Consider the following 12,647-nt stretch of genomic DNA (forward strand, 5'->3'; position numbering starts at 1 on the left):
GGAACCACTGTAGTGCAGTGCCTCCAACTCCTAACCCAGACAACCTATCCAGAAGGATACCATGGTCGATGGTATCGAAAGCCACTGAGAGGTCCAGGATAATCAACAGGGTCTCACTCCCCCTGTCCCTCTCCCAGCAGAGGACATCCCACAGGGCGACCAAGGCAGTTTCCATTCCAAAACCAGGCCTGAAGCCCAGTTGAAATGGATCTAGATAATCCGTTTCATTCAAGAGTGCCTGGAGCTGTCCTACAACCACCCGCTCAAGCACCTTGCCCAGGAAGGGGATGTTGGCCACTGGCCTATAATTGTTAACATCCTCTGGGTCCAGGTTAGGCTTTTTCAGGAGTGGTCTAATTACTGCCTCTTTTAAAGCAGCAGGCACCACTCCCTCTCTCAAGGAGGAATTTACAACCTCCTGGACCCAGCTGGACAACCCCTCCTTGTTTGATTTAATAAGCCATGAAGGGCAAGGGTCAAGCACACAAGCGGTCGATCGGACTTGGCCAAGCACCTTGTCCACATCCTCAGGTCTCAGTAACTGAAACGCATCCAATAAAACTGAACCAGACAGTGCTCTGAACACCTCTACCAATGGAACTGCATTAATGGTGGTGTCCAATTCATGACGAATCTGAGCAACTTTATCCTCAAAGTGCTGTGCAAACTTGTCACAGCGTGCTACCGAGGGTTCCACCATCTCTCTCCCTGGCCCAGAATGTAACAGGCTGCGAGCCACTTGGAAAAGCTCCGCTGGATGACACTGAGAAGATGCAATGCTGGTGGAAAAGAACTGTCTCTTTGCCACCCTCACCGTCACAGAGTAGGCTTGATAGTGGGCTCTTACCTGTGTTCAGTCAGAACAGAGCCACTTCAGATCTTCCAAAGTAGCCTGCTCTGCTTCAGATCAATTCAGACCCCCTCTGCTTCCACTCAGATCCAGATCCGAAGCGAGATTCAGATGATCACTCATTTGGGGTGTTTTCCCATTGACTTGCATGACAATACAAATGGCCATAACTATTTCAGTTTTTATGATACATACATGAAATTTGGGGACCTCTCAGCCTCCCTGAGAGGGAACCCTACCTGCCAAATTTCAGACAGTTTGGCATAGTGCTTTTTGTGCTAGGTGCAGGTGAAATTTGTGGTGATCTTCCACAAAAACTCTCAAAGCAAGGAGCTATAACTTTTAACTATTGCCACAGAAGTGTGTGAAGTCTGGCCCACTCTCAGCCCCCCTAGAGAGCAGCTCATATGCCAAGGCTCAGACAGTTTGGCCCAGTAGTTTTTGTGCTAGGTGCAGGTGGAATTTGATTTTTTCCATAAAAACTCTCAAAGCAAAGAGCTGTAACTGTTCACTGTTTCCACAAATGTGCTTGAAATCTGGGCTCCTCTCAGCCCCACTGGAGAGCATCCCATCCTCCAAATCTCAGACAGTTTGGCCTGCTAGTTTTTGTGCAAGGCACAGGTAAAATGTGCTGTTCTCAGAAACTCAAAGCAAAGTTCATAAAAGGATAATGAAGTTGGGTGTTGAAGCACTGAGGAGGTCACTATCCCTAAACTCTGCTGTAGGTTTCTTCGAAGTGCAAATACTATGACTTTCCTTTTCACAGTCATAACCTCAGGGTCTCTTTGGCTGAATTGCCTGGGAAAACACTGGCTTGTTGGCAAGAAGCAAAGACAGCAACCCTGCCAGGTGGGCACATTGACTTGGATGAAGAGGAACAACAGTTGTCTGCTGGACCGACTGAGGCAGGAAACAACCCTGCCAGGAGGGCACAGCAGCACCTTGCCCACCTCTGTCCCTGCCAAGACCCCCAAGATGCCTCATATTGGGCTTGCTTGCTTTGCAACACAAGTGTAGTATTATATTATTTAAATAATAGCTGTTAATTTGTGTAGTCCTTTGCCCATGGTTTTTGGAAATGTGGACTGCATGCTCCTTTGACATACACTATTTGCGTGCGCGCGCACACATACACACACACGCACACACACACGAGAAAAAGAAAACTACAAGCAAAAGGGGGGGTAACTATAATCCTAACATAATAGAAAGGGTATTATCATCATCATCATTATCATAATATAAAAAGATCAAAAATGGCAAGGGAAGGAATACAGGAATTGAGAAGGGGAGGTGGAGGGGAGCCAAGAACAAGGAAAGGAAAGTGTGTGTATGTTTGTGTGTATAATCTAGACAGAATCAAAGTAAGGGCAAACTAATGGTTGAGACAGAATGGGAAAGGTGTGTGTGGGGGGGAGATAAGCAACTACTGTGAAATTTTCTGGATTTTTAAATGAACAAACAACAAGCATGAACAGTAAACCTATTACAGAATGGTGCGTTGGGGAGACACTAACATAGCTGTCTTGTCACAAACTTTCTTCACTGTTTCGTTCTGCCAAAGGAGAGTGGGAAGGATAATCCTTCCTCTGCCATGCCTGGCATAGACTGGCACAGTTGCTCTCAGTGGCTGCAGCAGAGGCAGGATAGGACCGGAGCCGAGAGAGAAATGCATGAAGCTTCCCTCTTGGCTCCTGTCCCATCCTGCTGCCACTGCCACCACCACCACCACCATCATTGCACACAATGGTAGCTCATCAGGCCAGCAGGAGGCTGCTCAATGATCAGGTGACTCATGCACCCCAATGGATGAACTTGCACCCACCCTGTGGTATGTGCACCCCACTTTGGAGACCACTGCTTTAGCCAAATAACGTGCAGACAGTCCTCTCCTCTCCAGAAACAACACCTCTCTCACAATGAGCAAATGGAGACTGACTCATAGCAAAGCTCACTCCCTCCTCCACCTCCTCTCCTCCCCTTCCCCCTCCCTCCTCCTCCTCCCATTCTGTGAGATCTTTCACAAGTTGATACATTTTGGAGACAGCCTGTCTGGGCTTCCCAGAAGGCATAAGAAGATCTCCGAATATACATGGCAGACCAAGGTGCCTCGTAGGTGACCCGCTTCGGTTTGAGGCACCTCGGTGCTGCTCTGATCTGCTTCAGAGCAAGACAAGGCACCTCCAAATCAGACTGCTTTGCCTGGTTATTCAGGCTTTGGACTGAAGCTGTGCACAGCTCTAGATTTTATATCCCACAAAATGATGTAGTATCGTCATTCTGATTCTGGCATAAAAATGCACCTCCTTTCATCCCAACCCTACAGTTTTCCTTAGAGATCTTTTAGCACAGCTTTAACAAAGACACAGGCTCATCCATGTATATTTGGAGTTATGCATGGCATTGGATCCATTCATCTCAAAGGAGATGTCTTGAATGGATTGCAGAAATATTCTGTGATAATGTTTGCTAAAGATCAGAATTAAGGGTATTTCATATTGTCCCATCTCCCCAAAGCCAGGGAATTGGAAGCTGAGGAACAAACTAAGCATTCGGGTAATCATGCACAGTGGAGCTCTGTATGATTGTTTCTTTACCTTGGTGTAAATAAGCATGACCCCAATTTGGATAAGGCCTATGGCACCCCAGGCAGTGGGTAAAACTTCCACCACCCATTTTTGTTGAGAAATCCTCCCCATGAGGGGTAAAAGAAGGGGGGGATATCTCCATTAGACTCAACAAAGGCTTATCTTTCTTCGTTTAACCGCCCGCACAGGGGAGGGGGAGTGATTTCAGGACAAAAATGGGTGGGGGAGGTTTTAAACCTCCCCTCCCAGAGTGCTGTGGTTCTGATCCAAATTAGGGTCACACACACATACACAAAGGTAAAGGAAACAATCACACATAATTCCACTATGCATGAACACCTGAACATTTAGTTTGGCCTTAAGGGTATTGCCTTAACTGATGTGCCCCATGATTAGTAATGATGTTGTGCAAAGTCACAAATTATGCTTACTTACAAATTACTCTCCATGAACCCACACTTTTCCTTGGTCTTCCAGGCCCAAATACAGGTGAGTAGGATACAGTGCTTGGGACAAGCAAAGATGATCCAGTGGTCTTGTATTTCTTTAAGAAGCATTTGAGCCTTACTGAATTACTGTCCAGCACATCTGGAGGACAGCAGATATACCTGGTTTCAGAAGGCTAGATTAACACATCCTACCAGCTATTATGTAAGCATAGGGATGCTGCTGGAGAATTCCACTGCAGACTCAAATGACACTGGATTCCAAAGAATCTGACCGCTGGAGTCCATGGACTTACCCCTGGTCCAGAAGAGTTCCCACATGGCAGCTCTCCTGCTCCCAATAAGACATGATTGGCTAATGGCCGCTGCCATTAGCTTATCGCAGGAAAGTTACAGCTATAAATGGTAAGTAAGGGTGTTTCTTGAAGGAAACTTTAGGGGAAAGGAAAATGATCTGAGAAGCAATCCCACCAACTTCACCATCTGAGCACAGGGCTTCTTTCTACATGCAGACCCTGTGGTGTCCATCTGATTGCAGCCTTGTCTCTGGCATAAGCCTAGTTAAAACAAGCTGCACTAGACGAACAGAGATTCTCCCAATATACTTTATAAAAATGAGCAATTCCACCTCAATTCAGCCTGACATTTAACATCAATAAGCTTACAAAACCATGCCTTCAGTGACCAAAGCATTGACTTTGACCTAAATACCGCTGCAATTTAGGTCAGTCAGTGCTTTACGGCCGCAAATGGTGTACATAGGGATGTGCGAACACCCCCACCCCTGCTCAGGTTCTCCGGGCGCCCACTGAAGCATTGCCACTGCTCCCCCACCCCTGGACCTGCACTCGAGCCTCTGGGAGCTCAGTGAGTCTCCCACACTCACCATGGGCCCATCTAGAAAGCACTCGCCATTTTGCTGCTTTTTTTTTAATGAAGAAAGGGAGCTTTAAAAAATTCACACATTTACATGCACAGGGTTTTTTAGCTTCCTTTTTCGTAAAAAAAACACGTTGGCAAAATGGCAGGTGCTCACTGGATGGGGCCTGGGTGAGTGTGGTGAGCATCCAGCAGGGTGCCCACGACATCCCCAGCACCAGCCAGGAGGAGGAGGAGGCGCTGTGCACACCCCAGCTGCTAGCCATTCTTGCTCATGAGCAGGAGATGGCTAGCGGCCAGGGGGCCTCCTCCTCTTCCTCCTGCCTGGTTGGCTGTCCAGGAGAGCTGACTGGGCAGCAGGAGGAGGAGGCATGCCCCAGCTAGCCATCTCTTGCCCATGAGCACGAGGTGACTAGCAACCAGGGCACTGACAGAGGCCAAGGCCAAGCTGTTCCTGGCTGCTTGCCAAGCTCCAGGGCACTCACTGGCCAGGCCTGTCAGTGCCCTGGACTTTGGTGAGGGAGGGCCGGGGGCCAGGAGTGGGGGATTTTGCCAGCCTCCTGGACTAAGTTGGGTGCTCGCAACTTCCCTAGCTGTACATTATTCCATTTATGGCTGTATTTTTCCAGCAATAGGCTAATGGCTCCCCCACCCCCAGTGTATCGCGTCTTATAGGGAGCCGAACAGCTGCTTGGCCAACTCCGGCAGATGTGGCTGGGCTCCAGAGGATTCCACTGGGCCCTGAGAGGTACAAATTCCCCTTCCCCAGACCCTCCCTGGACCAGACAGTGTGGGGTTCATTCATCCCTATGTAAGCATAGGGATGTATAAGTAATTAGTTTTAGTTCATTTTTGATCAGGATTTTTCTCTTGCAATGTGATTTGCAGATCAAAGAAAGAAAGAAAAAGTGGTCGACAGTGCACGTACATTTCAAAAATGTGTACATTTCAAAAGGAGTACATTTCAAAAATACATACATTTCAAAATGACTATATTTCAGAAATGCACACAATTGATCCCTACATTTGGAAAAAAAAATATGCACAGAAATACGCATTGATTTTCATGTGAAAAGGAAAAAAAATAAAGATTGCAATCTGGTACAGACTCAAGTCAGGACAAGCTTCAAGATGGAATTCTTCAGCAAGTTCAAGTATGCTGATTCACACATCCCTGTTTAAAGAAATACATACTGTAGGTGTGAATCACAGGATGATTCCTGTAGCAATACAGTAAGGCTCAGATGCTTCATAAGGCAAAATTGGAACATCTTTGCTGGACCCAGGTAAAAAGTTCCAGGGGTGGGCTGAGCTTCTTGGCTCTTCTGGATGGGTGAGCGCTCTCTCTCTCTCTCTCTCTCTCTCTCTCTCTCTCTCTCTGCAGAAAGAGTGAGAGGTGAGCTCTGAGGGTTTTTCCTTAAGATTAAAAGCTTCCATCACCCCTGCCAAGTCCCTGGAGGGAACCTGACACTTAACAGATTTTTCTGGAATCTGACTAATAAAGGTGGATGGATCTGTATAGTGTGTTTCCATGGAATTCCTCTTTTTCTCATCTCTAAATCCATCCTGTGCTGGTTCCATGTGGATGGATTCTTAAGAAACTTTTTTTTTTTTTTTAATGTGCACATTTTTCAAATTGTGGGCATTTAGGAAGGCCCTGAAAACTTACTTATTTCCTTTGGTCTTCCCCAGATTATGATTATACCCTGAACAGGGACAAATGTTTTAAATAAATAAAGTGTATGAAAGGAAATCTTGTAGCTTTTTCCTAGTTCCATCACTACAGACCTCTGAAGTGATCTAGTTATGCTGCTCAGCTCCAATGTTCATGCCATAAGGCTTCCAAATAATGTTGGATACAGGTTTCCCTCTCTCTGAGAAGGCTGAAATAAAGGTCAGGGGTCTATCTCAGAATGTACGGACTGTGTAAAACCCACTCCATCTGTGTTTCATGGATTGTCAGGTGCCTTTTGTTCTGTCATCCACTCACAGTGGGATCCAAATTTTGTTCCATCATGAAGAAAAATACTCCAATAAAAGGTCTGGTAGCCATTTACATAATTTACCTTAATACATAACATTTAGCATATCGTCACCCTTTTCATTCAACTTTTCCTCAGCAGAAACATATGTATTTTCCTATGAATAAATAATATTAATAATAATATATAATAAAAAATCCAAGCTCATTTTAGTCCATATGCCCCCAAATTCAGACATTTCATCTTAACCTGTTTCCAGTGGGTAGCCATATATCCTTTCACTGGACACCATCAACCAGAGATTCCACAACAAATCTCTTCCAATGCTGAGCCCCTTAAAAAAAATAAAAATTATTTTCAGCCCAAATCTGCCTTCCTGCCACATTCTGTCCTATTCTTCCACCTACATCTTGGAAGCAATCTTTCACCATCTCCAAATCCTGGGTACTCTGGGTGCTGATGGGGCTTGTGAAAGGTCTGCATTGTCATCTATCCTGAGGTGTATGTAAATGCAGAGACACCTTACTCTATAAATCAGTCCTACAGTCACAGTCTGCCCCAACTACATCCACGGGTACTACCCCTTAGTCCCTGTGAACACTTTATCCAATCCCTTTCAAAGCATCTGAAAGAAAATGAACTTCTGGCTTCAGTTTGTTTTCTTCTCAGCAGCCATCGGAGGTAATTCCTCTTTCAGGCACAAATGGCAAGCAGAAGACAGTTAAGTGCTAGGGGTTAAAAGGAAGGGACCTTTATCAGTTCTCTTTCTTTCCAGGTGTGCAGCCAGAAGTCCAACTGGTAGAATCTGGAGGAGATATAAAAAGGCCTGGAGACTCTCTCCTCCTCTCCTGCCAAGCCTCTGGGTACACTTTCAGCAGCAGCAGCATGAACTGGGTGCGGCAGACTCCTGGGAAGGGCTTGGAATGGGTCGCCCATATACGCTATGATGGTAGCTATGTAGTGTATGCTGCTTCAGTGAAAGGGCGCTTCACCATCTCCAGAGATAACCCTTCAAGCACGCTGTATCTGCAAATGAGGGATCTGAAACCTGAAGAAACCGCTCTGTATTACTGTGTTAGACACTTCAGGGGCATCCGCACAGTGATTTCCTCCTCTACAAATATTAACCACAGCCACTATTCCTCTATGTCTGTGGTGTAGACTCTCTTTAAGATCCACTGTTTCCCAGCACAGCTGCAGAGTATTTAACTGACCAAGTGTTTTCGGTTAGACTCTTCCTAGCATACAAGCTATGCTGGTGCTGGGCTTGTACTTGGATTAAAGAATAAACCTTTGTCTGCTATATGGGACTATATCCTTTGTTTATGTGTGAGCCTATTCCACAGAACCTTTGAAGGACAAGTCATCACAATCTCATCTAGAAAATTAATCTTTGGGGCAGACAAAATACCTCATCTTCTTAACTAGGGATGTCAGAGAAATCTGCAATGGACTCTAATGAGTTTGGGTTTCTATGAATCCGACCAGTGGATTCTGCGAACAAGATTTTTCTGAGTTGCGCAGTTTCTGCGGACATATGGACCATTTCTTTTTAGGCTTCTGGGAATTGGTCACAAATTTAGTTGTACAAAAATATAAAGAAAAGAAAAAAAAACACTGACCAAAAATTTGCATCCCCCCCCCATACACTAAAGCATGAAAATGTGGATGGGGGGGTATGCATTTTTGTTTTTCTTTCACTTTTGGGGAGATATGCAGAAATTTGCATGAACTAACGTGCATTAGCACTAATGTGTATTAGCTAATGCGCATGAGAGCATTATTGCTAATCCACAAGTGCATATCAACAGACCTGCAAATTAGCACAAGTAGAATGAAATTCTCCTGCAAAAAAATCACATTCCATAAATGAGTGGATGAGGGAAGGAAAGATGCCTGATAATCCAGGAAACACAGGCAGAACAGATGTAACAAAATCCGGACATCCCCGGTCTTAACTCAGCAGACAAAGGTTGTTGCATAAAATACGTTACGTAGGGAGGCTCCACTAAACAAGCAATAACTTATTCATCACATTTGATTGTGCGAATGGCTGCTTGGCATTCTTTGACCTACTTTTGGCCAGAGAAATTGAGGACCCCATTTCATTGAATATCTCCAGAGGGAAGAGGATTTCTCCAATAGTCTCCTGGAGGACAGGGCCCACCCCTGGCAGTGGCAATAGCACAGCTTCTTATTTTTTCCTAAGGTCTTTGACTTCTTCTTCTTCTTCTTCTTCTTCGTCTTCTTCTCCTCCTCCTTCTCCTTCTTCTTCTTCTTGAAAGCAGCAGGAGCACCAGACTTGATGCCTGGCTACCATGTTTGCATCGCCCACAATTCTCCAGACCTGTCATTGTTCCAGGACTTTGTGGGAGAAAATGGTGGCTGCCATACAAATATGGTGGTGAATATTTGGAGGAACTTATGCAATGTGGCATAATAATTTAATAATACCCCCCTTTTTTTTCAGGGAATGAGAAAAAGAAAAATCTCAGGTTTTCTCAGATAAATGTCTACTGAAAAATCTTGACTCTGCTTCTTTAAGTATACTATACAACACCTAGATAAATTAATGTTATGAGGCATATAAGAAATGTATACATTCTAAAGATGTGCATACATTTTGGATTTAACCCCAGAGCCTGAGCAGAATTGAGCCACTCTGGTCTGGTTCTATTGCTTCTTGAGGCAGTGTGCTTTCTTCCAAAGCCAACAGAACTGAACTAACTAACTAAGAATGAAGCTTAGTTAGTGATTAATGTTTTGGAGACAAGGCGATTTTTTTAAATGTCCCCTGCAAATATACTGCCTCTAAGTTTCACCTCTCTAAACCACTGAGGAGGGAATGAGAAAGGGAAGGAGTGTGGTGGAGTTATTCACAGATTCACCTTCTAATCTTAGGGCACATTTTACGAGGTGCTCCAATGTGCCCACATAGACTTATACACAAAAAGCACTGTGAATCGCCCATATACTCTAGATTCACAGTGGTATTTTGCATATAAGTCTATGGGCATATTTTAAAAAACATGACGACTGGGACAGAGACAGATGGGACTGGGAAGCTGCGGGCTGCTTACCAAATGCAGGAGGGCGGTCCAGGGACTGGCAAGTGTGGGGGAGGACTCAGCAGGCACAGCTGGGGGGTGCGGGAAGTCTGATGAATTTGCTGACCAAAATGAGTGCCCCACCATCCCTACTTTTATATGAACTGACCATGTGTTAACTTCCAGGAAGGAAATAGATAATTTAAGAGGACCTGTACATCAGTAAACATTAAAGAATGTTCCAATACAAAGTTTATCCATATAATAACCTCTTCCCCCCAAAAGGCAACTATTGGGCATTGCCAAAAGGTATGGTTAAAAGAAGCATCAGCAGTGTTACACTTCTAGCAATTAGCTGACTTAGACAAATCCTTATTAAAGAGACACTGTGGCATCCAATAGACACAGAATGACAGTTTTTGCTGAATAAAGAGTAACCTGCAATCCATAGATACCTCAAATACAGCCACTACAGTGGAGATCCATAAACGGGAACTTCTGAAAATTTGCAGGTTTCTTGCCTGGGGGCAATTTTCATACAGATTGACCAAAACACTTTGGCGGGAGGGAAGGGGAAACAAATCAGTTCCCGCACCCCAAACAAATTGAGAACTTCCCTTCCACACGAACCCTTGTACAAATCCTTCTGACTGAAATGTGGCAGGTTTCTTACTTAGGGACAACTCTACTATATCTGTCATATTCTGAAAAAAATGGTTCACAAGGAATATAGGGGAATAACTGCATCCCCTTTTAGAGACAAACAAAACATCAAGACTACTCTTGCACAAATTCCCTGAAACTATGTTTCTGAAATTTGTCAGGCTTGATCCCTTCAGAAGGAGCATCAATCCCAACAATTTTCATCCAATTCTGTCTAGAAATAGAAATGTCAGCAGTTCTTTCTTTATTTATTTATTTATTTAAACTGAAAATATAAAGGAACATAGCACAAGAAACCCTGCAATGATTTCTCTGACATTTGGCTGGAGTAATCCCCTGCTAAGTGGCTACTATGCCTGCAACAATTATCCAATTCTGAGAAAGAGAAAAAAAGAGATAGCAATTTTTTTGATTTCCCATGATAGTCAATGGAAAGCACAAACCCTTGGATTTCTGAACCTCAGCTCTGGTTCAGTACCAAATTAAACCAGGTGAACTCTGAATAATTCTGAGCCAAATTGGAGCATTTTCAGTGCCAGGGCCCAAGTAGCAGGGATATAGGAGAAATCCAAAATGGAACCAAATGAGTTCATCTTTTGATGAATCTGACCAAGCGTTTCCACAGCTGGAAACTTCCACTTCCAGACCATTTTTTCTAACTTTTGTGATATTGCAAGAATTTTGTCATAGGAAAATATGCAAAAAAAGTTTTTAAAACGGCCAAAAAAGGGTATTTCCCCATAGGCTAAAGCAAGAAAATGCACATTTGGGGGGAATTGGGGCATTTTGGAGGAATTTGCACAGTTTCACATGTGCAGATTTCCACAAATTCAGAAACTAGATCTGATTCCATCGAGGGGCAGATGATGGAACAAAAAGTGCTTGACAATCCATGAAACCCAGACAGAAGGGATTTTATACCATCCGTACATCCTTACTAAGTAAAAGCTGTAAATCAGTACTTATTTATAATACATCCAGAAAAATACATACACAGTTAAAGCCTCTCCCCTACCCCACTCATCTCCTCCATGTAGGGATGTACGAAAATCACTTGCCTTTCACGGATTATGCTGATGGTGGGGGGGAGGCGCTCCGTTCCTCCCCCCCGGAATCCTCCGCGCCTGGCTGTGCTCTGCGGCAGCTACGCAGAGCAGCTGTCCAGGCCCAGCCAGGCCAGAGCCATCTGCAGCTGGATTTCCGGCCGCGGAGGGCTCTGGGTAAAAAAAAACCACAAAAAAACCCACGTACTCAAATGGTGGCGGATATGGACGCCGCCATTTGCATTCCTTCTTTTTGGCCATCTTAATCTACATAAATGTTTACGTAGACTATGATGGCGAAAATAAGGGGAACGCAAATAGCGTAGCGGGCGCTATTTGCGTTCCCCTTATTTTCGCCGTCTTAGTCTACGTAATTATTTACATAGAGTAAGATGGCCCAAAATAAGGAATGCGAATGGTGGCAGCCATTTGTGTACACCTTTTTTTTTTTTTTTTTACCCAGACGTTTTAGGCTACGTAAAACCTTATGTAGCCTATCATGTCTGTGTAAAAAAAAAAAAATGCAAATGGTGGCGGCGGCAGCCGGTCGGAACACCAGCCGCCGCCGCCGAAGCTGCCACCGCAGCCACCACCACCCGGAAGATCCGCCCCAGGTAAGTCTTGTCCCAGGGGGATCCGGGGGGGCAGGCCGTTCCGCCACAGATTTTGGGGGGCCAAATGCACTGGCATTCATCCTCCCCGAGATTTGTGGCAGAATTCTCTGCTATCCCTACCTCCATGATCACTGGAGGCGGAGGTTAAGGCCTCTGTCAGCCCCAATCATCCCTTCCATGTCTGCTGCTTTCTTGCTCCTAATTGTGGCAAGTGAAGAGTGATCTCAGCAGAAACAAGATTGCAGTGGGGGATAGAGGTTAAAGCATCACCTATGTGCCATTGATTGCTGAGGGGAGAGGCTGAAGCCTCTTCACCCATCCAAGCAACCCCAGTTGGGTTTCTATCATGGGGCTGCTAATAGCAGTGATCTTTTCCCTGCAACCCCACGGAAAAGCTGGACTGCAAGAAAAAGGGGGTGGAGCTCCCGAAGACTCATTGTGCCACATGTAGAGTCGGTCTTGAGTTGTCCACCTCTAAATGAAATAGATAAATACAAATCCCTCATGTACTGGCTGTGTGTCCTTTGGTCATGAC

General features: G+C 44.9%; 1 gene segment (V, D, J or C); it reads left to right on the forward strand.

Moving 5' to 3' along the window:
• Window positions 1-12,647, forward strand: part of LOC146342978 (immunoglobulin gamma-1 heavy chain-like) — a 675,086-nt gene that overhangs the window by 125,936 nt on the left and 536,503 nt on the right.

Source organism: Heloderma suspectum, chromosome 6 (genome assembly GCF_057233095.1).
Source record: "Heloderma suspectum isolate Gila_16-S chromosome 6, 16-S_ref, whole genome shotgun sequence".
Classification (NCBI taxonomy): domain Eukaryota; kingdom Metazoa; phylum Chordata; class Lepidosauria; order Squamata; family Helodermatidae; genus Heloderma; species Heloderma suspectum.